This window comes from Pogoniulus pusillus, chromosome 9, assembly GCF_015220805.1.
Source record: "Pogoniulus pusillus isolate bPogPus1 chromosome 9, bPogPus1.pri, whole genome shotgun sequence".
In the NCBI taxonomy this organism is placed as follows: domain Eukaryota; kingdom Metazoa; phylum Chordata; class Aves; order Piciformes; family Lybiidae; genus Pogoniulus; species Pogoniulus pusillus.
The window spans coordinates 3418370-3445845 of record NC_087272.1 but is presented as its reverse complement, the minus strand read 5'-3'; the positions used below and the strand labels follow the sequence as shown (position 1 = coordinate 3445845).

At 52.2% G+C, this 27476-nt stretch overlaps 1 protein-coding gene across 2 annotated transcripts in view; it reads right to left on the bottom strand.

Annotated features, from left to right (window-relative positions):
* The window catches only part of BMPR1B (bone morphogenetic protein receptor type 1B), a 294174-nt gene that overhangs the window by 107554 nt on the left and 159144 nt on the right, over positions 1–27476 (bottom strand). The window lies entirely within an intron of this gene.

The following is a 27476-nucleotide window of genomic DNA, read 5'->3' as shown; positions in this document are numbered from 1 at the left end:
TTCAGCGCATCAAACGCCTGCTCTGCCGCTGAAGAGGCGGCAGCAGCGCGCCGGGCAGCGGCGGCCCGGCCCGGGCACGGGGCGCTCGGCAGCGGCCGGAATGAGAAGCAAGGCGAAGGAAGGCTTCTGCACAGCGTTGTTTGAGATAAGGCACCCTGCCTGTAGCTTCTCACTGGACAACTGCTATAAACACTTTGTGCGCTGGTGTCATTCTTCAAGCGCTAAATGAGCTGCTCCAGCCCCAGCGCAGCGCACGGTTTCCCCGGTAAGCCCGTTAGGGAGCCAGGCGTGCACACGGATTGAACTCGCCCCCGACGGGCACAACAGGCACAGCAGCGTGTCACCTCTCTCTCCGCTGGGCGAACACGGAGACAAAGCCGCTAGGGTGATCCCAGTTATACGTTGGGTCGTGATGCATGCTCATAGAATCAGCCAGGTTGGAAGAGACCTCCAAGCTCAGCCAGTCCAACCTAGCACCCAGCCCTGGCCAATCAACCAGACCATGGCACTAAGTGCCTCATCCAGGCTTTTCTTGAACACCTCCACGGATGGTGACTCCACCACCTCCCTGGGCAGCCCATTCCAATGCCAATCACTCTCTCTGGCAAGAACTTCCTCCTAACATCCAGCCTAGACCTACCCTGGCACAACTTGAGACTGTGTCCCCTTGTTCTATTGCTGGTTACCTGGGAGAAGAGGCCACCCCCCACCTGGCTACAACCTCCCTTCAGGTAGTTGTAGACAGTAATAAGATCACCCCTGAGCCTCCTCTTCTCCAGGCTAAACAGGCCCAGCTCCCTCAGCCTCTCCTCATAGGATTTGTGCTCCAGGCCCCTCACCAGCTTTGCTGCCCTTCTCTGGACATGTTCTAGCACCTCAACATCCTTCTTGAATTGAGGGGCCCAGAACAAAACACTGTTTTCGACAGACACCCCCAACCCTGATCACTCGCCCAGAGGAAGGCTGCCCACACAGCATCGAGGGGTGCACACCCCCACGACAGGCCAGCGACACGGCTGCCCCTTACAACAGCAGCAAGCTCTGTTCTGAACTCCTAAGGCACTGCCTGTGCTCTTGGAGAAAGCACAGGTGAGAGATGCCTGCAACACTGAGCACTGCAGTCAGAGACTCACAGAATCAGTCAGGGTTGGAAGGGACCACAAGGATCATCCTTGTTAAGTGAGAGGTTGGACCTGATGATCCTGGAGGTCTTTTCCAACCTGGTTCATTCTGTGAATCTGTGAATCCAGTTCCAACCCCCCTGCCGTGCCCAGGGACACCCTACCCTAGAGCAGGCTGCACACAGCCTCAGCCAGCCTGGCCTTAAACACCTCCAGCCATGGGGCCTCAACCACCTCCCTGGGCAACCCATGCCAGCCTCTCACCACTCTCATCACCAACAACTTCCTCACCTCCAGCCTGACTCTCCCCACCTCCAGCTTTGCTCCATTCCCCCCAGTCCTGGCACTTCCTCAAAGCCTCAAAAGTCCCTCCCCAGCTTTTTTGTAGCCCACTTCAGATCCTGGAAGACCACAAGAAGGTCACCTGGGAGCCTCCTCTGCTCCAGCCTGCACAGCCCCAACTCTTTCAGTCTGTGCTCACAGCAGAGCTGCTGCAGCCCTCTCAGCATCCTCCTGGCCCTGCTCTGGACACTCTCCAGCATCTCCACATCCCTCTTGCAATGGGGGCTCCAGAACTGGATGCAGTACTCCAGATGGGGTCTCAGCAGAGCACAGCAGAGGGGGAGAATCCCCTCCCTGGCCCTGCTGGCCACACTTCTGCTGCTGCAGCCCAGGCTCTGCTTGGCTTTCTGGGCTGCAGGTGCACACTGCTGGCTCCTGTTGAGCTTCTCCTCCAGCAGCACCCCCAAGTCCCTCTCCTCAGGGCTGCTCTCCAGCCACTCACTGCCCAGCCTGGGTTTGTTCTGGGCATTGCCTCGACCCAGCTGCAAGACCTTGCCCTTGGTCTTGTTGCACCTCCTGAGGTTGGCTTGTGCTGCAATGTAACAACTGCAGACCGACACACCGAAATAGAAGCTCCCAACTACCGCTGAGCAAGAAGAACAGGAGAAGGGGCAAAAGTAGGTAATCCCAAGCACAGTGTTTCTCCATACACAGTCAGTATTAATGGCAGCACTATGATTTGGGGTTTTTCAATCTCCAAGAATGAGGCAAGCAGGTTTTGTGATGCGTCAGATCATCCCTGATGATGTTTGTTCAGTTGGGTGCTGACACTGGGCTGTTGGCAGCTAATGTAAGCCTGCCATCTCAGCAGGCAAATTCCACACCCACCCTTCAAATGGTGTTTGGCTTCCCCCCTACCCCCCTAAACAAAAAAAAAGTGACTTCCTCCAGAAGCTTAATGGAGGAGATCCACATCTTTGATGATGCTTAGTGAAATGGAAATCTTGGAAGTGGACACCCAGCAGCTGTCATCCCACGATTAGAAGCAGCAGAATAGAACTCAGCTTAACACGACTGAGAGTAATTTGGTCAAAGCTATCATAAGAGAGGGATGACTCCTGTCTCCCACTGATGTGTGAAAACCATCCTTTTGGTTAAAACACAACTACCTGCTTGAGCACTACCACAGGCAGCTCTAACACCAGGCACACATTTGGACGCACGTGAGTGGAATACATCATTCCTGTCGTTGTCATTTCTCAGCCTGCCTCGTGTGTTTTCACTGGAGTATGGTGGCCAAGGGAGCCAATGGCATCCTGGGCTGGCTCAGGAGCAGTGTGGGCAGCAGGACAAGGGAGGTTCTTGTGCCCCTGTGCTCAGCACTGCTCAGGCCACCCCTTGAGTGCTGTGTCCAGTTTTGGGCTCCTCAATTCAAGAGAGATGTTGAGGTGCTGGAAGGTGTCCAGAGAAGGGCAGCAAGGCTGGGGAGGGGCCTGGAGCAGAGCCCTGTGAGGAGAGGCTGAGGGAGCTGGGGGTGTGCAGCCTGCAGCAGAGGAGGCTCAGGGCAGAGCTCATTGCTGTCTGCAGCTCCCTGAAGGGAGGCTGTAGCCAGGTGGGGTTGGGCTCTTGTGCCAGGCAAGCAGCAAGAGAAGAAGGGGACACAGTGTGAAGTTGTGCCAGGGGAGGTCTAGGCTGGATGTTGTTAGGAAGTTGTTGTCAGAGAGAGTGATTGGCACTGGAATGGGCTGCCCAGGGAGGTGGTGGAGTTGCTGTGGCTGGAGGTGTTGAAGCCCAGCCTGGCTGAGGCACTTAGTGCCATGGTCTGGTTGCTTGGCCAGGGCTGGGTGCTAGGTTGGGCTGTCTGAGCTTGGAGCTCTCTTCCAACCTGCTTGATTCTATGACTCTCTATAGCAAGAAAGTAACACAGTAGTGTCTAAGCTATTTATTTTCTACTGCAAGTCCTAACTACAGATTTGCACATTGCTTTTCATGGGAAAAATATCTCTCAGTTATGCAGGTGAACACTTACCCCATATGCTGCCTTCAAACAGCATGCTTGGGCTTTCCCAGCTCCCAGATAAGCATGACATAAACCCCCCTCAGAGCAGTGCTGTATCACCTGCTGACACCATTTCAGCTGTTTCTGTTACAAACCCACAGCCTACCAAACTGCTGCATACCACACATCTGTCATCAGACACCACAGGGCAGACCATTCTTCCTATGTCAAACAGAGGATGGCATTCCTGTGACCTTTCTGACTGAGAAATGCAAGTCTAGCATTAGTCTGGACCTTCCTGACAGGCCCCAGATGTGTGACTCTAAAGGACTGGATGCATTTGGAGCTGCAAATACCTGAACCTGAAAGACTGCCATTATTAAGATGGGGAAATCTAACTTGGGATGCTTTTAAAATGCTTTTAGGATGCCAACACGAGCAATGCATTAAACCAGACAAAGTTTCTTGTGCTAAGTGTTTAAATCAGCCTCTAATTTTAAGTCAGTCTTTCATTCAGCTTTCTCTCTGTCCACAGATGTAACTCTCAGAGTACAGTAGCAAGGTCAGAAGTCACAGTGGCAAGAACCTCAAATAAGGTTGGAAAAGCTGCATCATGAGTGGGCAATTTAAGTCAATATATGCTGGGATGGTCATGGTTAGCTAGTTCAGGTCACCAAAAGGAAGCAGAGATCTGGAGGAGCTCAAGAAAAGGCTGGATGGGGCACTTAGTGCCGTGGTCTAGTTGACTGGATAGGGCTGGGTGGCAGAATCATAGAATCAAGCAGGCTGGAAAAGACCATCAAGCTCATCCAGTCCAACCTATCATCCCACCCTGTCCAATCAACCCTCAGAGGGCTGCAGCAGCTCTGCTGTGAGCACAGATTGAAAGAGTTGGGGCTGTGCAGGCTGGAGCAGAGGAGGCTCCCAGGGGACCTTCTTGTGGCCTTCCAGGATCTGAAGGGGGCTACAAAAAAGCTGTGGAGGGACTTTTGAGGCTGAGGGAGTGCCAGGACTGAGGGGGAATGGAGCAAAGCTGGGGGTGGGGAGAGTCAGAGTGCAGGTGAGGAGGAAGTTGTTGGTGATGAGAGTGGTGAGAGGCTGGCATGGGTTGCCCAGGGAGGTGGTGGAGGCCCCATGGCTGGAGGTGTTTAAGGCCAGGCTGGCTGAGGCTGTGGGCAGCCTGCTCTAAGGTAGGGTGTCTCTGGGCATGGCAGGGGGGTTGGGACTGGCTGCTCCTTGTGCTCCCTTCCAACCCTGACTGATTCTGTGACTCTATGATTCCATGTTCAGTTCAGCATAGATGTGAAGAAAGTATTTTCACATCATGGAGGATGATATCATTGTTTCCATAGTTGTTAATGTCATCAGTGATGTAACCACATCTTTGATTTCTTCCTGCTAATTATGCTCTTTTCCTATACATATTGTGTTCTGTGAAAGCTCTTCACCCATTAAAATCCTTTTCTAAGCAGAAGCACAGATCAAAACCGTCTAAAGTAACCACATCTCATTGCTGATGTCTTTCCCCCAACCCCAGTTCAAAACACCAATCCAGTATTCGAACTAAGTCATATCCACAGCTGGAAAGCCCTTCCCTGCAGACAAAACCTGCCTTGATGCTGCTTTCTCCATGAAAGCTGGCAGAAATTACTTCTTTAAGGCACTATTCTCTACTGTTTTTTCCTGGCTCCGTAGGGAACCAAAGTGTCCCCGTTCGCAGAGCACAAAGTCTTGGTGGCTGTGGGGAGGCCTGTGGATGTGTCTATCTGGGCTTCAGCAAGGCCTTTGACACTGTCCCCCACAGCAAACTGCTGGCTAAGCTGTCAGCCCATGGCTTGGGTGGCAACACTCTGTGCTGGGTTAGGAACTGGCTGCAGGGCCGAGCCCAGAGAGTGGTGGTGAATGGTGCCACATCCAGCTGGCAGCCAGTCACTAGTGGTGTCCCTCAGGGATCTGTGCTGGGCCCCATCCTCTTTAACATCTTCATAGATGACCTGGATGAGAGCATGGAGTCAGTCATCAGCAAGTGTGCAGATGACACCAAGCTGGGGGCAGATGTGGCTGGGTTGGAGGGCAGAAGGGCTCTGCAGCAGGACCTTGACCGCCTGCACAGATGGGCAGAGTCCAAGGGGATGGCTTCAATAGCTCCAAGTGCTGGTGCTGCACTTTGGCCACAACAACCCCATGCAGAGATACAGGCTGGGGTCGGAGTGGCTGAGAGCAGCCAGACAGAGAGGGATCTGGGGGTGCTGACTGATACCCACCTGAACATGAGCCAGCAGTGTGCCCAGGTGGCCAAGAGAGCCAGTGGCATCCTGGCCTGCATCAGGAATGGTGTGGCCAGCAGGAGCAGGGAGGTCATTCTGCCCCTGTACTCTGCACTGCTTAGACCACACCTTGAGTGCTGTGTTCAGTTCTGGGCCCCCCAGTTTAGGAGGGACATTGAGATGCTTGAGCGTGTCCAGAGAAGGGCAACGAGGCTGGGGAGAGGCCTTGAGCACAGCCCTACGAGGAGAGGCTGAGGGAGCTGGGATTGGTTAGCCTGGAGAAGAGGAGGCTCAGGGGTGACCTTATTGCTGTCTACAGCTACCTGAGGGGAGGTTGTGGCCAGGAGGAGGTTGCTCTCTTCTCTCAGGTGGCCAGCACCAGAACAAGAGGACACAGCCTCAGGCTGTGCCAGGGGAGATTTAGGCTGGAGGTGAGGAGAAAGTTCTACACTGAGAGAGTCATTGGACACTGGAATGGGCTGCCCGGGGAGGTGGTGGAGTCGCCGTCCCTGGAGCTGTTCAAGGCAGGACTGGACGTGGCACTTGGTGCCATGGTCTGGCCTTGAGCTCTGTGCTAAAGGGTTGGACTTGATGATCTGTGAGGTCTCCTCCAACCTTGGTGACACTGTGATGCTGTGACACTGTGATACTGTGAAGTTGGAGCCGACAAAAGAGACACACTCCCTCCGCTTGGAAAAACCAGAGCAGCATTTAAACCCAGGCAAAGAGACGTGCTTAGAAGTCTCAGGGAGGGGGTGAAAAACCCAACACCAAACCCCAAACTCTGAAAAGGTGCTGGAGAAGCGAGCTGAACATCTTTTGCCCAGCCGCTTGCCTTCCTGCCCCGCTCCCCGCCTAGGGCGCTGCAGCAGCAGCAGCCGCAGAGGCGCAGTGCGCCCCAGCCCAAGCGCAGCGCCTGCCGCTGCCTGCCGCCCGGCACGGCCCGGACCTCTACTATTCCAGGCACGTATTCCTGGGAGTTTTGCCTTTGGGGGTGTTTTTTTTCCCCTTCTTCCTTTTTCTTTTCCCTCCCCTCCCCTCACCCCGAGATCTGCCAAAGCCTTCCCTCTCCCGCGTCACCTCCCCCCTCTTCGGAAGGGATAAAACGGGAGCAAGAAGGGAGAAAATCCCATCGCTTATCCAAAGCATGCAAGGATGATTTGTGTCCTGGCTTACAGGGTATGACTGTCACCGCTGATCTGCCTTCAGGCCTAGATTACATCTGATAAGGGCTGACCTTATTTGAGTATTCACACATTATGCCCCCACGGAGAGCAGGCTGGACACAAAAGTCCCTCAGATGTCCTAGGCATCAATCATGCTCGCAGCATGGAGGCTGCCAAACTTTTCTTCCCTCCTCCTCAGGAGAGGAGAGGCTGGTCCAAGACAGACTTAATAAAGTTTAAAGCTGTGACACAGTGAATTCGGGGCCCATTGTCTTCTGAAAGTGTGCTTTGCAACAAATTCCCTCCGGTTGCCACGGGCAACGATTCTCTTTAACAAATTGGGGCCGGAGTGGGGGTGGAGGGCAGAGCATAGGCAGGAGGGAAGGCAAACAAAGGGCTTGCCAGGCCCTTCCGAAAAAAGACAGAGAGAGAGAGAGGGAGAGACAGAGACAAAAAGGAGAAAGAGAGAAAGAGAGAGAAAGAGAGAGAAAGAGAGAGAAAGAGAGAGAGAAAGAGAGAGAAAGAGAGAAAGAAAGAGAGAGAGAGAAAGAAAGAGAGAGAGAGAGAAAGAGAGAAAGAGAGAAAGAGAGAAAGAGAGAAAGAGAGAAAGAGAGAAAGAGAGAAAGAGAGAAAGAGAGAAAGAGAGAAAGAGTGAAAGAGAGAAAGAGAGAAAGAGAGAAAGAGAGAGAGAAAGAAAGAAAGAAAGAAAGAAAGAAAGAAAGAAAGAAAGAAAGAAAGAAAGAAAGAAAGAAAGAAAGAAAGAAAGAAAGAAAGAAAGAAAGAAAGAGAAGGAAAGAGAGAGAAGGGTGACATAGAGAAAGAAATAAAGAAAGAAAGAGAGAAAGAGAGAGAAAGAAGGAAAGAGAGAAAGAGAGGAAGAGAGAAGGAAGACAGAGAGAAAGAGAGAGAAAAAGAAAAAAGAGAAAGAAAGAAAGGAAAGAAAGGAAAGAAAGGAAAGAAAGGAAAGAAAGGAAAGAAAGGAAGGAAAGGAAAGGAAGGAAGGAAAGAAAGGAAGGAAAGAAAGGAAGGAAAGAAAGGAAGGAAGGAAAGGAAGGAAGGAAAGGAAGGAAGGAAAGGAAGGAAGGAAAGGAAGGAAGGAAAGGAAGGAAGGAAAGGAAGGAAGGAAAGGAAGGAAGGAAAGGAAGGAAGGAAAGGAAGGAAGGAAAGGAAGGAAGGAAAGGAAGGAAGGAAAGGAAGGAAGGAAAGGAAGGAAGGAAAGGAAGGAAGGAAAGGAAGGAAGGAAAGGAAGGAAGGAAAGGAAGGAAGGAAAGGAAGGAAGGAAAGGAAGGAAGGAAAGGAAGGAAGGAAAGGAAGGAAGGAAAGGAAGGAAGGAAAGGAAGGAAGGAAAGGAAGGAAAGGAAGGAAAGGAAGGAAAGGAAGGAAAGGAAGGAAAGGAAGAAAGGAAGAAAGGAAGAAAGGAAGAAAGGAAGAAAGGAAGAAAGGAAGAAAGGAAGAAAGGAAGAAAGAAAGAAAGAAAGAAAGAAAGAAAGAAAGAAAGAAAGAAAGAAAGAAAGAAAGAAAGAAAGAAAGAAGACAGGAAGAGGAGGAAGAGGAGGGAGGGAGGGAGGAAGAGAGGGAGGGACGGAGGGAGGGAGGGAGGGAGGGAGGGAGGGAGGGAGGAAGGAAGGAAGGAAGGAAGGAAGGAAGGAAGGAAGGAAGGAAGGAAGGAAGGAAGGAAGGAAGGAAGGAAGGAAGGAAGGAAGGAGAGAGAAAAGAGACAGAGAGAGAAAGAGAGAAGGAAAGAAAGAGACAGAAAGAACAAAGGGAAGAGAAAGAAGGAAAGAGAGAGAAGGGTGACATAGAGAAAGAAATAAAGAAAGAGAGAGAGAGAAGGAAAGAGAGGAAGAGAGAGAAGGGAGACAGAGAGAAAGAGAGAAAGAAAGAGAGAGACAAAGAAAAAAGAAAAAGAGAAAGAAAGAAGAGAGAAAGAGGAGAAAGAGGAGAAAGAGGAGAAAGAGGAGAAAGAGGAGAAAGAGGAGAAAGAGGAGAAAGAGAGAAAGAGAGAAAGAGAGAGAGAAAGAGAGAGAGAGAAAGAGAGAGAGAAAGAGAGAGAGAAAGAGAGAGAGAAAGAGAGAAAGAAAAAGAAAGAGAAAGAGAGAGAGAGAGAAAGAGAGAAAGAGAGAAAGAGAGAAAGAGAGAAAGAGAGAAAGAAAGAAAGAAAGAAAGAAAGAGAGAAAGAGAGAAAGAGAGAGAGAAAGAAAGAAAGAGAGAAAGAGAGAAAGAGAGAAAGAGAGAAAGAGAGAAAGAGAGAGAGAGAAATGAGACAGAGAGAGAGAAAGGAGGAGAGAAAGAAAGAAAGAAAAAGAGAGAAGGAAAGAGAGAAAGGAGACAGGGAGAGAGAGAGAAAGAAATAGCAAAACAAAGAGAGAGAAAGAAAGCAGAGAGAGAGAAAGAGAGAGAAAGAAAGAGAGAGAGGGAGGAAGGGAGGGAAAGAATGAAAAGGAAAAAGGAAAAAAGGAAAAGGAAAAGGAAAAGGAAAAGGAAAAGGAAAAGGAAAAGGAAAAGGAAAAGGAAAAGGAAAAGGAAAAGGAAAAGGAAAAGGAAAAGGAAAAGGAAAAGGAAAAGGAAAAGGAAAAGGAAAAGGGAGAGAAAAACAAAAAGAGAAGCCAACCGACCAAGCCCTTTCTCTCTATTATTTGCCCCTTATTTACAAATGAATTTCTCAAACCCCTTGCTAAAGCCAGCAAGGCTTCGAGCAAATTCCACCCTTAAGAACTCAGGGCTCCACTGCTCACCACACGTTCATTCCCTCCAGCAGGGCATGCTTCTGTAAAGAACATACATTAGAGCCATCACCAACCACTAAGGCATCTCATCTGCTACAGTGACTGGCAGCTGTGTTACAACTTCCCTGACTTCACAAGAATTAGGAGGAGTTTGCAAACCTTCTGTCTCAGGCTGCACATTTAAACTCTGAGTGAGGAGGAAACCACAGCAGGCAGTTCTGCTCACAGCAGGCAGCTCTCCTCTTTCCTTCTTTCTCCCTCCTTGTCTTTTTTTCCTTCTTTTTTTCCTTCCTTCATTTTTTCCTTCCTCCTCTCCTCTCCTCTCCTCTCCTCTCCTCTCCTCTCCTCTCCTCTCCTCTCCTCTCCTCTCCTCTCCTCTCCTCTCCTCTCCTCTCCTCTCCTCTCCTCTCCTCTCCTCTCCTCTCCTCTCCTCTCCTCTCCTCTCCTCCCTTTTCTCTTTCTCTCTTTTTCTTTCTTTCTTGTAAAGTCTAAGTGCTCAAAAGGTGTCCTCCTTACAAACAAACCCAATGCTACAGGCTGCAAACGCTCCTGCAAACGAGCAACCCAAATCAACCATAATGCAGAGCTTGCTGACATCTTTACTGCTTGTACCTGTGTGCTGGGCTGCAGCAAGAGCAGTGTGGGCAGCAGGGCAAGGGAGGGGATTCTGCCCCTTGGCTCTGCTCTCCTCACACCCCACCTGCACTCCTGGGGGCAGTTCTGGAGCCCCCAGCACAAGAAGGACATGGAAGTGTTGGAGCCAGTGCAGAGGAGGCCACCAAGATGCTGAGAGGGCTGCAGCAGCTCTGCTGTGAGCACAGGCTGAGAGAGTTGGGGCTCTGCAGCCTGGAGAAGGCTTGAAGGAGACCTTGGAGTGGCCTTCCAGTATCTGAAGGGGGACTACAAAAGAGCTGGGGAGGGACTAATAACAAGGTCTGGTAATGAGAGGATGAGGAGGAATGGGTTTGAAGTGGCAGAGGGGAGATTGAAAGTGGATGTTAGGAAAGGGTTGTTTGCAGTGAGGGTGGTGAGACACTGGCACAGGTTGCCCAGGGAGGTTGTGGAGCACAGAAGCACCCAATGTGATCAAGATCTGGTTGACTGGATATAGCTGGGTGCTAGGTTGGACTGGCTGAGCTTGGAGGTCACTTCCAACCTGGTTGATTCTATGATGCTATGATTCTAAGCCTGCTCTGGCTCAGCAGCTATGCAGATCCTGTTGCTGTGGCAGTGAGAGTCACCACAGGTAGGCTGCCATGAGGTGCTGGTGGGTGGCTGTGTGGCTCCCACTTTGTGGGGGCTGTTTCTGGTTGCAGGAGCATGCAAAGGTCTGTGCAGGCAGAACATGACAGAGCAGCATAAAGAAGTGTTTCTGGCTAAGTCAAACACAAGTCCCAGCTTTCCTAAACTGATACTTTTTATGCTGCTGACTCTTTAGTCAAATACAGTCAGCCTAGCAAGGAGCTTTAGTAAAAGGAAAGATCACAGAATGAACCAGGTTGGAAAAGACCTTCGAGATCATCAGCCCAACCTAGCACCCAGCCCTGCCCAACCAACCAGACCATGGCACTAAGTGCCCCAGCCAGGCTTGGCTTCAACACCTCCAGGCACAGAGACTCCACCACCTCCCTGGGCAGCCCATTCCAATGCCAATCACTCTCTCTGCCAGCAACTTCCTAACAACATCCAGCCTAGACTTCCCCTGGCACAACTTCACACTGTGTCCCCTTCTTCTCTTGCTGCTTGCCTGGCACAAGAGCCCAACCCCACCTGGCTACAGCCTCCCTTCAGGGAGCTGCAGACAGCAATGAGCTCTGCCCTGAGCCTCCTCTGCTGCAGGCTGCACACCCCCAGCTCCCTCAGCCTCTCCTCACAGGGCTGTGCTCCAGGCCCCTCCCCAGCCTTGCTGCCCTTCTCCAAACACCTTCCAGCACCTCAACATCTCTCTTGAATGGAGGAGCCCAGAACTAGACACAGCACTCCAGGGGTGGCCTGAGCAGTGCTGAGCACAGGGGCACAAGAACCTCCCTTGTCCTGCTGCCCACACTGCTCCTGAGACATCTCCTTGTGTGCAGATGCCTTGGACAGTGGGCAAAGAACCCCAGACCTAGCTGAAGTCATCCCCAAAGGTCAGGCAGCAGAGCAGGCTGTGCAGAGAGGGACTGGATCAGGCCAGCAGCTCCGTTTGTCCATATTCCTGTCTCCAATAAAAGGCCTTTTGCTTTTTATTACTTTCTAAACACATTGCTTTTTAATTCCATTGAGATGCCTCCTGTCTTTTATTATGTAAAAGGTTAAATGGAAGAATCCAATTTGCCTCCTCTTTTTCTATCTATTATTGTATTTGCCTTTCTCTGTCTCCTCTTATTGAAGTCCTCTCTAACCAGCCCCCAAATTTTGAATTCCTTGTTCCTCTAGGAGGTAGTTCATCTCCTCTAGGAAATAGTTCACCTCTTATTTTAGTCACCTACCTATTTCTGCTAGACCTTTCTAGCAGCTAAGGTGGCCAGATACAAATGCTGTGTTCCCGGAAGGATGCAGCCAGAAATACAGTGCCAGAGTAGTGCTGCTCCTAATCAGCTCTTTCTGAATGGGTCTGAGGTTCTGAAGTCAACAGTTTTGACTTCTTCCCATGCTCCCCAATTTTCATGAGCTTCAGGACAATGGATATGAAAGCCAAAAGGGACCCTGAACATCTGTTACAGAATAGCTGGGCTTGGTTTCTCCTTCATTTCCAACATCACAGCTGGGTTTATTTGGAGTGGGAGCTAAGATCTAGGTGAGGAAAAAGGGAATTACTTCAGTAGGTAAATGTATTTAGCAGACACAATCACAGAAACATCCAGGATGGCAAAGACCCTCAGGATCACCAAGTCCAACCTAGAACCCTGCTCTACAAGATTCACCTTAAACCATATCCCTAAGCATCACATCCAAAACACCCTTAAACACATCAGGGCCGGTGCCTCCATCACCTCCCTGGGCAGCTCATTCCAGTGCCTGTCTGCTCTGTCTCTGAAAAGCTTTCTCCTAATGTTCCATCTAAACCTCCCCAGCCTCAGCTTGAGGCCCCTGCCCCTTGTCTTGTCTGCAGTTACCTCTGAGAAGAGCCCAGCAGCAGCCTCTCCACAGTGTCCCTTCAGGTAGTTGCAGACAGTATGACACAGACACTCCATTGAATCATCATCATCATCTGTTCGGAGTTCACAGAGTCACAGAATCAGTCAGGGTTGGAAGGGAGCACAAGGAGCAGCCAGTTCCAACCCCCCTGCCATGCCCAGGGGCACCTACCCTAGAGCAGGCTGCCCACAGCCTCAGCCAGCCTGGCCTGAAACACCTCCAGCCATGGGGCCTCAACCACCTCCCTGGGCAACCCATGCCAGCCTCTCACCACTCTCAAGCTCAACAACTTCCTCCTCACCTCCAGCGTGCATCTCCCCAACTCCAGCTTTGCTCCATTCCCCCCCAGTCCTGGCACTCCCTCACAGCCTAAAAAGTCCCTCCCCAGCTTTTTTGTAGCCCCCTTCAGATCCTGGAAAGCCACAAGAAGGTCACCTGGGAGCCTCCTCTGCTCCAGCCTGCACAGCCCCAACTCTTTCAGTCTGTGCTCATCGGAGTCGTCACATGCTTTGTTCATTTTCCCTCACCATGCAAAGCAGAAGATTCCACTGCCTTGATCAAGAGGGCAAGAAGAATATTTGTTTTACTCAGAGCCAAATCAACATCCAGGAAATAGACCAGGATTTTGTACTTGACAATGTGCATCTGCCAGAACCACTTTAACCTGTCTACTTGTATCGCTTCGGCAAAGTTTTCACAGCTTCCCTCGATTCTTTCTGATCTGAGCTAATTCTTCCCTCCAAAGCCTAACATAGCCCAAACCAATTCCACAAGGAGATCGTTTTTGCCTTCCTGATAGCATGACAGGAGCACAGAATCATAGAAGCAAGCAGGTTGAAAGAGAGCTCCAAGCTCAGCCAGCCCAACCTAGCACCCAGCCCTGGACAAACAACCAGACCATGGCACTAAGTGCCCCAGCCAGGCTTGGCTTCAACACCTCCAGGCACAGCGACTCCACCACCTCCCTGGGCAGCCCATTCCAGTGCCAATCACTCTCTCTGACAACAACTTCCTCCTCACATCCAGCCTAGACCTGCCCTGGCACAACTTCACACTGTGTCCCCTTCTTCTCTTGCTGCTTGCCTGGCACAAGAGCCCAACCCCACCTGGCTACAGCCTCCCTTCAGGCAGCTGCACACAGCAATGAGCTCTGCCCTGAGCCTCCTCTGCTGCAGGCTGCACACCCCCAGCTCCCTCAGCCTCTCCTCACAGGGCTCTGCTCCAGGACCCTCCCCAGCCTTGCTGCCCTTCTCCAAACACCTTCCAGCACCTCAACATCTCCCTGCAATTGAGGAGGAGCCCAGAACTGGACACAGCACTCCAGGGCTGGCCTGAGCAGTGCTGAGCACAGGGGCACAAGAACCTCCCTTGTCCTGCTGCCCACACTGCTCCTGAGCCAGCCCAGGATGCCATTGGCTCTGCTGCCCACCTGGGCACTGCTGCCTCCTCTTCAGCTCCTCTCTCCCAGCACCCCCAGCTCCCTCTCTGCCTGCCTGCTCTCCAGCAGTGTGCCTCTCATATTTTCAGTCCTCCTGTCCCTCTCAGTATGCCAGAGAAGATGACCACAAGAACAGAGGACCAAGACCAGCAGAAATGTGGCTCACTGTGATAGCTGGGTGCAAAGAGAAGCAGAGCAAGGCAAGGGCTGCAATTACCCTGGAAAAAAACCCTCTTTTACTCAGTCACTTGTTTTTTTTTAGGGCTCCCATGCACAGATGAGCTCTGCAGCCAGTCCCTTGCTGTCCCCTCTTGCCTGCTGTAGACAGAGCTGGCAGCTGTTCTTCAGCCCCTTTTGCCACCTGGGGACCTAAATTTAGCCCATGAGCCTGGCCAGAAGAAAGAGTTGAAGGGTCAAGGGCAGATGGGTTCAGTTCCTATTCTGGGAGCTAAAGCAGCACACATGGATCTCTGCACACATAGACTGCTGCCTGGTGCAGTGTGAGGCAAACCAACCACCTCCCTGCTGGGCAGGAGCTTTCAGGGCTGCAGAGCCAGCTAACCTGCACACCTGAAGGTTCCCAGTGTCAAGGTTTAAACCCACATCAATAAGACACTGTGATAAATGTTCACAGGCTCACAGGATGTCAGGGGTTGGAAGGGACCCAAGGAGATCACAGAGTCCAACCCCCCTGCCAGAGCAGGACAATCCTATCTAACACAGAGCACACAGAACACATCCAGACAGGCCTTGGAAGGCTCCAGGGAAGGAGACTCCACAACCTCTCTGGGCAGCCTGTGTCAGGGCTCTGGGACCCTTACAGCAAAGAAGTTCCCCCTTGTGTTGAGCTGGAACCTCCTGTGCTGCAGCTTACACCCATTGCTGCTTGTCCTGTCCCAGGCAGCAGTGAGCAGAGCCTGTCCCCTACTCCTGGCAGCCCTCAGATACTTATAAACATTGATCCAATCCCCTCTCAGTCTTCTCTTCTCCAGACTAAGCAGCCCCAGGGCCCTCAGCCTCTCCCCATCAGCCATGCCCTCCTGCCCCTTATCATCCTCCTAGCCCTCTGCTGGCCCTCTCCAGCAGATCCCTGTCCCTCTTCAACTGGGGAGGCCAAAACTGAGCACAGTATTCAAGATGAGGTCTCAGCAGGGCAGAGTAGAGGAGGAGGAGAACCTCCCTTGATCTGCTGGACACACTCTGCTTAATACACCCCAGGATCCCCTTGGCCTTCTTGGCCACAAGGGCACATTGCTGTGCCATGGGCAACTTGCTAGCCACCAGGACCCCCAGGATCCTCTCCACAGGGCTGCTCTCCAGCAGTCACCTCCCAGCCTGTACTGGTGGAGTTGATTCTTCTTCCCCAGAAGGAAGAATGCTAGCAGGTTTTAGGCATGCATAAACCCCATAAGCAATGCTTTTATAACAGTGTTCTCACTAAAGAAGTCAGAATCACAGAACCAGTCAGGGTGGGAAGGGACCACAAGGATCATCCAGTGCCAACCCCCCTGCCATGCCCAGGGACATCCTACCCTAGAGCAGGCTGCACACAGCCTCAGCCAGCCTGGCCTCAAACACCTCCAGCCATGGGGCCTCAACCACCTCCCTGGGCAAAGCTATGGCAGAGTCTCTCAATACCCCTTTTTCTCAGGACATAATTTCCTATTTCAGAAGTTCCTTGCACCACAGTTTGGATTTCAGCCTCCCAGTCTCTACCCCAAACAATAAAGGGTCAAAGACATAGTCTTGCATCTGGGGAAGAACAAACCCATGTGTAAGTTGGGGACTGACATTCTGGAGAGCAGTGAAGGGTGATTGTGGATGGGAGGTTGACCATGAGCCAGCAATGTGCTCTTGTGGCCAAGAAGGCCAATGCCATGCTGGGCTGGATTAGAAGGGCTGTGGTTAGTAGGTGGAGAGAGGTTCTCCTGCCCCTCTGCTCCGCCCTGCTGAGGCTGCATCTGGAGTACTGTGTCTGGTTCTGGGCCCCTCAATTCAAGAGGGACATAGAACTGCTTGAGAGAGTCCAGCACAGAGCCATAACAATGATGAATGCTGTGGAACATCTGCTTAGGAGGAGAGCCTGAGGGAGCTGGGGCTGTGCTGCCTGGAGAAGAGGAGCCTGAGGAGTGACCTCATGAATGTTGCTAAAGATGTGCAGGGTGAGTACCAGGAGGCTGGAGCCAGGCTCTGCTGGGTGATGCCCAGTGCCAGGACAAGGTCAATGGGTGGAAGCTGAGGCATAGCAAGCTCCATGGAAACAGGAGGACATTTGTGCTCCCTGTGGAGGTGACAGAACACCAGAACAGGCTGCTCAGGAGGGTTGTCCCCAGAGTCTCCTGCTCTAGAATGACTCAAGATCTGCCTGGCTGCATTCCTGTGTGATCTGTTCTAGGTGCTCCTGATCTGCAGGGGGGGATGGACTGGATGAACTTTTGAGGTCCCTCCCAACCCCTGGCATTCTGTGATTCTGTCATTTATTTACCCACCCCCCCAGATGCATGTCTGATGGATTTGAAAGTGTCCTACAAATTCAAGGTAGGCATCTGCCAAAATAAATCCAACACTAAATATTTGCACATCTTTCCCCCCCCCACCCTCTCCATACCTCTTACTGCTAACAATGTCCAGTTGGAATCACTTTAACTGAGCAAAACAACATCTTTGCAATCATTGCTCCACAGGTTGCAATTCACAGCAGATCACCACGAAGAAGCACAGCAGCACCCTGGGTTTAGGTACCCAGGCCTCCAAAGAGGTTTAACACCATAACATACAGCCACTATTTGTAACTGTCTTATCATGACAGGTGCACAGAGACACCAGGAGTGCCCAAACACACACACTAAATGCACCTGGGAAGGAGAAATAAACTGCAGCAGGAGAGGTTAGGAGGTGATGCGTTACAAAGCAGCCCTGTGGAGAAGGAGCTGGGAGTGCTGGTGGGCAAGTACCCAGGGTACAGCACTGTGCTCTCTTGGCCAAGAGACCCAATGGGACCCTGCAGTGCATTCAGAAGAGTCCAGCAGATCCAAGGAGGTTCTCCTCTCCATCTGCTCTGCCCTGGTGAGGCCCCACCTGGAATATTGCAGCCAGTGCTGGGCTCTCCAGTTCAAGAGGGACAGGGATCTGCTGGAGAGAGTCTAAGGGAGGGCTGCAAGGATGCTGAAGGGACTGCAGCACTGCCTGAGGAGGAAAGGCTGAGAGCCTTGGGGCTGCTTAGGCTGCAGAGGAGAAGGCTGAGAGGGGATCTGAGCAATGTCTATCAAGAGCTGAGGGCTGGGGGTCAGGAAGGAAGGCACAGGGACAGCCTCTGCTCACCTCTGCCCTGCCATAGGACAAGGGGCAAGGGATGGAAACTGCAGCACAGGAAGCTCCACCTCAGAATGAGGAAGAAGTTGTTGAGTGTAAGGGTGAGAGAGCCCTGGAACAGGCTGCCCAGAGAGGTTGTGGAGTCTCCTTCTCTGGAGCCTTTGCAGCCCTGTCTGGATGTGTTCCTGTGTGACCTGTGCTCGATTCTCTGCTCCTGCTGTGGCATGGACTTGAAGCTCTCCAGAGATCCTTTTTGACCCCTAACATCCTGTGAGCCTGTGATCTCATGCCTTCAGCGTTGCAAAGAGCACAAATTCAGTGCCTGACATGAAAAAAAATCTCAGCTCTATTTACAGGTTTACCACAAGCACACAGAAAAAAAAACAACAACCAAGAACAAAGTGACTCAAGAACCAAATTTCATTACCTTGCTACTAAAGTCTTAGTATTACAACAGAAGACACATCCAAATCTCAAAGCAGTCCCTAATGTGATATAGACACAATATCCCCCCTCTGACTCACTGCTAACTGATATGATGACTTGAAGGCAAAGAAGACCTTCAGAACCCCCTGGGCCACTCATTTTCAGGCAGAGATTTCAGTATCCCTTCTGCAACACCATTAAAACTAAGCCTGATACTTGATTTCAGCAGTACCCCTTCTTTGGGTGCAAAGGCTGCTTTGCTTTTGGAGTTCTCTTAGCTAAAATGCTTATTGAATCATTGAAAAAGAAAAAGAGCCAACAAAACAAAACCTTCATGGTAGTGTGAGGAGAGGCTGAGGGAGCTGGGGGTGTGCAGCTTGCAGCAGAGGAGGCTCAGGGCAGAGCTCATTGCTGTCTGCAGCTCCCTGAAGGGAGGCTGTAGCCAGGTGGGGTTGGGCTCTGCTGCCAGGCAAGCAGCAGCAGAAGAAGGGGACACAGTGTGAAGTTGTGCCAGGGGAGGTCTAGGCTGGATATGAGGAGGAAGTTCCTGCCAGAGAGAGTGATTGGCATTGGAATGGGCTGCCCAGGGAGGTGATGGAGTTGCTGTGCCTGGAGGTGTTGAAGCCAAGCCTGGCTGGGGCACTTAGTGCCATGGTCTGGTTGATTGGCCAGGGCTGGGTGCTAGGTTGGGCTGGATGATCTCAAAGGTCTTTTCCAACCTGGTTCATTCTGTGCCATGTTCTGCCTGCACAGACCTTTGCATGCTCCTGCAACCAGAAACAGCCCCCACAAAGTGGGAGCCACACAGCCACCCACCAGCACCTCATGGCAGCCTACCTGTGGTGACTCTCACTGCCACAACAACAGCATCTGCATAGCTGCTGAGCCAGAGCAGGCTTAGAATCATAGCATCATAGAATCAACCAGGTTGGAAGTTACCTCCAAGCTCAGCCAGTCCAACCTAGCACCCAGCCCTAACCAATCATCTAGACCATAGAATCATAGAATCAAGCAGGTTGGAAGAGAGCTCCAAGCTCAGCCAGTCCAACCTAGCACCCATCCCTGGCCAAGCAACCAGACCATGGCACTAAGTGCCTCATCCAGGCTTCTTTCTCTCTCTTTTGATTTGCTTGTGTGTGTTTTCTTAGCTAAACTGTTTATTAATCCTTAAAATAAAGAAAAAGAACCAACAAAACAAAACAACAAATCCAACAAAAATAACCCAACCCAGCCAAAGGGAAAAAAAAAAATCCCCCAAGCTTGGCTCTGCCTCTTTAAATAAGCAGGCAGCTTCTTGGGTCTCTCACATTCCTTCACCTACCCCCAGTTGCACAGCACAGCTGCTTGTGGGTTTCAGAGTGAGTTTTTGGTGGTGCTGAAGCAACAGTTCATGACAGTCTCATTAAATCCTTTCTCTAACACTTTCCAGTTCGTGCAGGATTTCCTTTGCCAGGCTGAGGGGAGAGAGGTTGGCTGTATAAGCAATCTCTCTGCAGGAAAAGGAGTCACCCAAACCTCTCCTCACACACAGAGGAACCAAAACTTGTCCCTAGGCAAGGAACTGGAACAGCAAGAGGTGCACGAGGGGATGCAGCAGCTCTCTTTGCTCTCTCTCTCTCCAGATGGAAGAAAACCCCACATGAAATGCATAATCCCCAACACCTTAAGCTGTGTCAGGGGAGGTTTAGTTAGGCTGTTAGGAAATATTTCTTCAATTAAAGAGTGGTGAGGCACTGAAACAAGCTGCCCAGGGAGGTGATGGGGTACCCATCTCTGGAGGTGTGTAAGTGTGGCACTTGGGGATAGAGTTTAGTGGTGATGGCAGCTGGGTTACAGATGGCATTAGAGCCATAGAACCAAGCAGGTTGGAAGAGAGCTCCAAGCTCATCCAGCCCAACCTAGCACCCAGCCCTGGCCAAGCAACCAGACCATGGCACTAAGTGCCCCAGCCAGGCTTGGCTTCAACACCTCCAGCTACGGCCACTCCACCACCTCCCTGGGCAGCCCATTCCAATGCCAATCACTCTCTCTGCCAGGAAATTCCTAACAACATCCAGCCTAGACCTGCCCTGGCACAGCTTGAGACTGTGTCCCCTTCTTCTGTTGCTGGGTGCCTGGCAGCAGAGCCCAACCCCACCTGGCTACAGCCTCCCTTCAGGCAGTTGCAGACAGCAATGAGCTCTGCCCTGAGCCTCCTCTGCTGCAGGCTGCACACCCCCAGCTCCCTCAGCCTCTCCTCACAGGGCTCTGCTCCAGGCCCCTCCCCAGCCTTGCTGCCCTTCTCCAAACACCTTTCAGCACCTTAACATCTCCCTGCAATTGAGGAGGAGCCCAGAACTGGACACAGCACTCCAGGGGTGGCCTGAGCAGTGCTGAGCACAGGGGCACAAGAACCTCCCTTGTCCTGCTGCTCACACTGCTCCTCAGCCAGCCCAGGATGCCATTGGCTCTCCTGCCCACCTGGGCACTGCTGCCTCAGCTTCAGCTCCTCTCTACCAGCACCCCCAGCTCCCTCTCTGCCTGCCTGCTCTCAGCCACTCTGGCCCCAGCCTGTAGGGCTGCTTGGGGTTGTTGTGGCCAAAGTGCAGAACCCTGCCCTTGGCCTTGTTCAGTCTCATCCCATTGGCCTCTGCCCACCCATCCAGTCTGGCCAGGTCCCTCTGCAGGGCTCTCCTACCCTCCAACAGCTCCACAGCTGCTCCTAGCTTGGTGTCATCTCCAAACTCACTGATGCTGGACACAATATCCATACACATATACACACACATCTGACTTGATCATCCTAAAAGTCTTTTCCATCCCTTATGATTCTACAATCTTTTGCTTGTAAACCAAATCCATGCTAAGCAAAGTCCCTTACATGTAAACCATTATGTTTAAAACTGGACAAGTCCCTCTTCTCCACTAGCATAGGAAGCACTCATCCCAAAGGAGCTGGGGAGTGCATTCTAGGGGAGGCCCTGCAGCCAGGTTGGCTGCTCTCATATATCTTAGCCATTCCCAAGACTGGCAGACAAGCCACCCCCAGGAGGTGCCTTCTATCAGAGCACAGAAGCCATGCTATGGATGTCCTGAAAGCATTTTTAAGCAGAGGGACTTCCCCAGAGAAGCCTTGGTGATGAGCAGGTGTGAGATGTTGGCAGTGATGGGAAGCCACAAAGCTGGGATGTCTTAAAGTGCTGTAGAACAAAACGGGAACTCTGTAACAACATCTTCTAAAGCATCAAGGGCAGGGGAAGGGCAACTGACAGCATCTGCCTGGCCCTGAGTGAGGCATTTGGCTCTGTCCCACAGGACACCCTGGGCACCAAACTGGAAGCACACAGACTGGCTGGCTGGAGCACTGCTGGGTAAGGAATTGGCTGGATGGTGGCACACACAGAGTGGTGACCAAGGGCACAATGTCCACCTGGAGACCAGTGCCAAGTGGCTCCCTCAGGGGTCAGTGCTGGCACCAGTGCTGGTTAACATCTTTGGCAGTGACATGGACAGAGGGTTCAGTGCACCCACAGCAAGTGTGCAGATGGCACCAAGCTGTGTGGCACAGTTGACTTGCTAGAGGGCAGGGATCCATCCAGAGGGACCTGGGCAGGCTGCAGAGCTGTGCCCAGGCCAGCCTCATGGCATTCAACAAGGCCAAGTGTCAGCTCCTGCACCTGGGTGGGTGCAATCCCAAGCACAGCTCCAGGCTGGGTGGGGAATGGCTGAGAGCAGCCCTGAGGAACAGGCCCTGGGGGTCTGGGCTGATGCAAAGCTCAACAGGAGCCTGCAGTGGGAGTGCAGCCCAGACACAACCCTGTGCTGGGCTGCAGCAAGAGCAGTGTGGGCAGCAGGGCAAGGGAGGGGATTCTGCCCCTTGGCTCTGCTCTCCTCACACCCCACCTGCACTCCTGGGGGCAGTTCTGGAGCCCCCAGCACAAGCAGGACATGGAAGTGTTGGAGGCAGTGCAGAGGAGGCCACCAAGATGCTGAGAGGGCTGCAGCAGCTCTGCTCTGAGGACAGGCTGAGAGAGTTGGGGCTGTGCAGCCTGGAGAAGAGAAGGCTTGGAGGAGACCTTGGAGTGGCCTTCCAGTGTCTGAAGGGGGTTACAGGAGGGCTGGGGAGGGACTATTGACAAGGTCTGGTAATAAGAGGATGAGGAGGAATGGGTTTGAAGTGGCAGAGGGGAGATTGAAAGTGGATGTTAGGAAAGGGTTCTGTGCAGTGAGGGTGGTGAGACACTGGCACAGGTTGCCCAGGGAGGTTGTGGAGCACAGAAGCACCCAGTGTGATCTTTGATCTTTGACCACATTGGGTGCTTCTATGCTCCACAACCTCCTTGGAGGTGTTGAAGGCCAGGATGGATGAGGCCTTGAGCAACCTGTTCTAGTGTGATGTGTCCCTGCCCATGGCAGGGGGTTGGAACTGGCTGATCCTTGAGGTCCCTTCCAACCTACACCATTCTATGATTCTGTGACCAACTACTTCCATCAAAACAGGCAGTTTGCATCCCCCTGCCCACGCTCCCATCAGCTGCAGTGCCATGGCCTTTCCCCTTAGTTACATGCACTGGAATGGCACTCTCACACCTCTGCTCCTTCTGCCAAAGGCTCCTTTCTCAATTTGCCTGCCTGAGCCCATCCAAACTGAGCAATACAAGACTGGAGGGCAGCTCTGAAGCCTGCAGAGAGGGCTGGCCAGCTCAGTTACCTGCTTAACCAATGTTTTTGCAGGCCTTTCACAGTGGCTCCTATGCAGGGCAGCTCTGCAGTGATTTGTCTCCACCAGCTCTAGGGCAGCCTATGTAAAATTAACTGGTAACCACAAACCAGCTCCCCAGTGAGCACATTCCATGCCCAAAGCAGCAGCAACTGGTGCCCTCTTGCTGGGGGTCACACTAGAAGGACTGGGGAGGGGAGGGTGGGGGAGGGGGTGATATTTCATGCCATCAGGAGGCTCAGGGGCAGAGCATTACCCTTGGATTTTGCAGGATCAAAGCACAGAGCATCTTCTGTGTGTCAGAACTGTAGGTGCCACCTTTAAGGAGCACTCTGAAGCAACACTAAACACAGACCCTGAGGTAGGAAGATTCTGTCTCCTTTAGGAGCACACAGCACAGACCCTTTGCAGTCTGAGTTTCTACTGCAGTTCCCATTTGCTTTTTTCCTGGCAAGGTGTTCTGGTGAGGGCTACAAGGATCAGGATGAGGCTGGAGCACTGCCTGAAGAGAGGCTGAGGGAGCTCAACCTGGAGAAGAGGAGGCTCAGGGCAGACCTTGTTGCTCTCTGCAATTACCTGAAGGGAGGTTGTATCCAGGTGGGGTTGGGCTCTGTTCCCAGGCACCCAGGGATAGAACAAGAGGACACAGCCTCAAGCTGTGCCAGGGCAGGTTCAGGCTGGATGTTAGGAAGAAGTTCTTCACAGCAAGAGTGAGTGGATTTGGGATGAGCTGCCAGGGGAGGTGGTAGAGTCACCATCCCTGGAGATGTTTAAAAGGAGATTGGATGAGGCACTTAGTGCTATGATTTAGTTAATTAGAATCATAGAATCAAGCAGGTTGGAAGAGACCTCCAAGCTCAGCCAGTCCAACCTATCACACAGTCCTGTCCAGTCAACTAGACCATGGCACTAAGTCCTTCGGGGACCAGGGAATGCTCTCACACATGGATGCCTGCCCCTGGCTACAGTTTCAACACCTTATTGTGGCTCAAACACTAAAACCATGGAGAGAAAGGCATGCTGGAAACTACAATGCTTACAGCTCAAATGCTACATGCATGGAGAGAAAGGTGGATGCCAGGGAATGCTGAGTAACTCTACTGATCAAAGAGCAGCTTATGCTCACCCTCACCCTACCCAACTGACCAGCAAAACTCCTGATCTGTGTAGGTGGCAGGGCTGGCAGGCACTGATCTTCTCAAGTTAGGCATCCCCACTGGGAACTGCACCAGCATGGTGGGCAGAGCGGTGCCGCTCCAACCCAGTGCCCAGGCTCTCGGTATAGATGGGTTCAGAATGCTGTGCTGTGTGGCCAGGATGCCCCAGAAGGCTGAACCAAGCAGAACCAAGCTGCTCCTTCATTTTGGACTCTGTTCCATGCCATCTTTCCCTGCTGCTCCTGTGCATACCTGCAAGCCCCCTTTCCCCTGTATGGTAACTCCAGTAACCTGGGGATTGGCAGCCTGGTGTAACACCTGAGCAAACACATACCAACTCTCCCCTCCTACCCAAGGTGAAAAAGTGCCCCTACATCTCATAGAATCACAGAATCAAGCAGGTTGGAAGAGACCTCCAAGCTCAGCCAGTCCAACCTAGCACCCAGCCCTGGCCAACCAACCAGACCATGGCACTAAGTGCCCCAGCCAGGCTTGGCTTCAACACCTCCAGCCACAGCCACTCCACCACCTCCCTGGGCAGCCCATTCCAATGCCAATCACTCTCTCTGACAACAACTTCCTAACAACATCCAGCCTAGACCTGCCCTGGAACAACTCCAGACTGTGTCCCCTTCTTCTGTTGCTGCTTGCCTGGCAGCAGAGCCCAACCCCACCTGGCTACAGCCTCCCTGCAGGCAGCTGTAGACAGCAATGAGCTCTGCCCTGAGCCTCCTCTGTTGCAGGCTGCACAACCCCAGCTCCCTCAGCCTCTCCTCACAGGGCTCTGCTCCAGGCCCCTCCCCAGCTTTGCTGCCCTGCTCTGGACACCTTCCAGTACCTAAGCACCTCTCTTGAATTGAGGGGCCCAGAAGCTGTTAGGAGATAGGCTTGACTCAATGCTTTTGAGGGTCTTTCCCACTCTGGTTAACTCTGTGTGATTCTGTGTGCCTTGTCTCCAGGTTCAGTTTTGCCACACTTCCCATTCACCCTGATCTATTTGTGCTGCATTCTCCATGGGTCCCTTCTTTACCACATCCTGGCTGCAAGGCTGGTCGTGGATGTCAGCACTTGGACACAGTCAGATGGAAAACAAGAAGTGGACTCCAGCAGCCACATGCTTCTTGAAAACAACGTGGCTGGACAGCATCAATAGGACACAGGGGTTAGTGGATTCAAATTAGCCTACCATTCCCTAACACCACCAAATAAATCAACCCTCTAATAAAAGGAAACACATTTCCATAAGGACAGGAGTGGTATCCAAGTAGCAATTCCATGATGATACATCTGCAATTAAGGAATTACAATGGACCCCTCTTATTTTTCCTCTTTAAGGTTAGGTTGTAATTTATTGTAAGGCTTCTGTTCTTTGTAGTAACTCAGAAACACTTTCAAGGCCAAAACCTGATTTTATTCCATGGGTGTCTGCACACCAACATCTTTAAGGTGTCTTTTTCTTGCTCTTCTTGCTTGCTCTCATCACTTTTTAGTTGGTTTTTTATTCAATCAAGAAACAGAAATACAAACAAAATCTATGAGGAGCTGACTGCCAGACTGGCATTGGTGATTTCATTGTGGGTGGGGGGCAGGGGACCCCCAAACCATCACACAAAATCTATGAGGAGCTGACTGCCAGACTGCCAGGGGGATTTCATTGTGGGTGGGGGGCAGGGAACCCCCAAACCATCACACAAAATCTATGAGGAGCTGACTGCCAGATTGGCATTGGTGATTTCATTGTGGGTTGGGGGCAGGGAACCCCCAAACCATCACACAAAATCTATGAGGAGCTGACTGCCAGATTGGCATTGGTGATTTCATTGTGGGTTGGGGGCAGGGGACCCCCAAACCATCACACAAAATCTATGAGGAGCTGACTGCCAGACTGGCATTGGTGATTTCATTGTGGGTGGGGGGCAGGGGACCCCCAAACCATCACACAAAATCTATGAGGAGCTGACTGCCAGACTGGCATTGGTGATTTCATTGTGGGTGGGGGGCAGGGGACCCCCAAACCATCACACAAAAATCTATGAGGAGCTGACTGCCAGACTGGCATTGGTGATTTCATTGTGGGTGGGGGGCAGGGGACCCCCAAACCATCACACAAAATCTATGAGGAGCTGACTGCCAGACTGGCATTGGTGATTTCATTGTGGGTGGGGGGCAGGGTACCCCCAAACCATCACACAAAATCTATGAGGAGCTGACTGCCAGACTGGCATTGGTGATTTCATTTTGGGTGGGGGGCAGGGGACCCCCAAACCATCACACAAAATCTATGAGGAGCTGACTGCCAGACTGGCATTGGTGATTTCATTTTGGGTGGGGGGCAGGGGACCCCCAAACCATCACACAAAATCTATGAGGAGCTGACTGCCAGACTGGCATTGGTGATTTCATTGTGGGTGGGGGGCAGGGGACCCCCAAACCATCACACAAAATCTATGAGGAGCTGACTGCCAGACTGGCATTGGTGATTTCATTGTGGGTGGGGGGCAGGGGACCCCCAAACCATCACACAAAATCTATGAGGAGCTGACTGCCAGACTGGCATTGGTGATTTCATTGTGGGTGGGGGGCAGGGGACCCCCAAACCATCACACAAAATCTATGAGGAGCTGACTGCCAGACTGGCATTGGTGATTTCATTTTGGGTGGGGGGCAGGGGACCCCCAAACCATCACACAAAATCTATGAGGAGCTGACTGCCAGACTGGCATTGGTGATTTCATTGTGGGTGGGGGGCAGGGGACCCCCAAACCATCACACAAAATCTATGAGGAGCTGACTGCCAGACTGGCATTGGTGATTTCATTGTGGGTGGGGGGCAGGGGACCCCCAAACCATCACACAAAATCTATGAGGAGCAGATTGCCAGACTGCCAGGGGGATTTCATTGTGGGTGGGGGGCAGGGGACCCCCAAACCATCACACAAAACCTATGAGGAGCTGACTGCCAGACTGGCAGGGGTGCAGGACAATGGGTACCACAGCAAAAACTCTCACTTCTGCTCCCTCCTCTCTCCAGGTTTGTGTGGTTGCCTCTGCCTTAACTCTTTAATTTGACCTAACCCTTTTTCCTCTAACCTCCTTGTTCTCTACTTGACATTTAACCTCAGATCTCTCCAGATTTATCACCTGACATATACGTGGCTTGATCTGGTCATTTCTGAAGGGAGGGAAAGAGGAGAGAATCACAGAAACAACCAGCTTGGTAGAGACCTCCAAGCTCAGCCAGCCCAACCTAGCACCCAGCCCTGCCCAAGCAACCAGACCATGGCACTAAGTGCCCCAGCCAGGCTTGGCTTCAACACCTCCAGCCACAGCAACTCCACCACCTCCCTGGGCAGCCCATTCCAATGCCAATCACTCTCTCTGACAACAACTTCCTAACAACATCCAGCCTAGACCTCCCCTGACACAGCTTCAGCCTGGGTCCCCTTCTTCTGTTGCTGCTTGCCTGGCAGCAGAGCCCAACCCCACCTGGCTACAGCCTCCCTGCAGGCAGCTGTAGACAGCAATGAGCTCTGCCCTGAGCCTCCTCTGCTGCAGGCTGCACACCCCCAGCTCCCTCAGCCTCTCCTCACAGGGCTCTGCTCCAGGCCCCTCCCCAGCCTTGCTGCCCTTCTCTGGACACCTTCCAGCACCTCAACATCTCTCTTGAATGGAGGAGCCCAGAACTGGACACAGGACTAGATGGGGCACTTAGTGCCATGGTCTGGTTGGTTGGCCAGGGCTGGGTGCTAGGTTGGACTGGCTG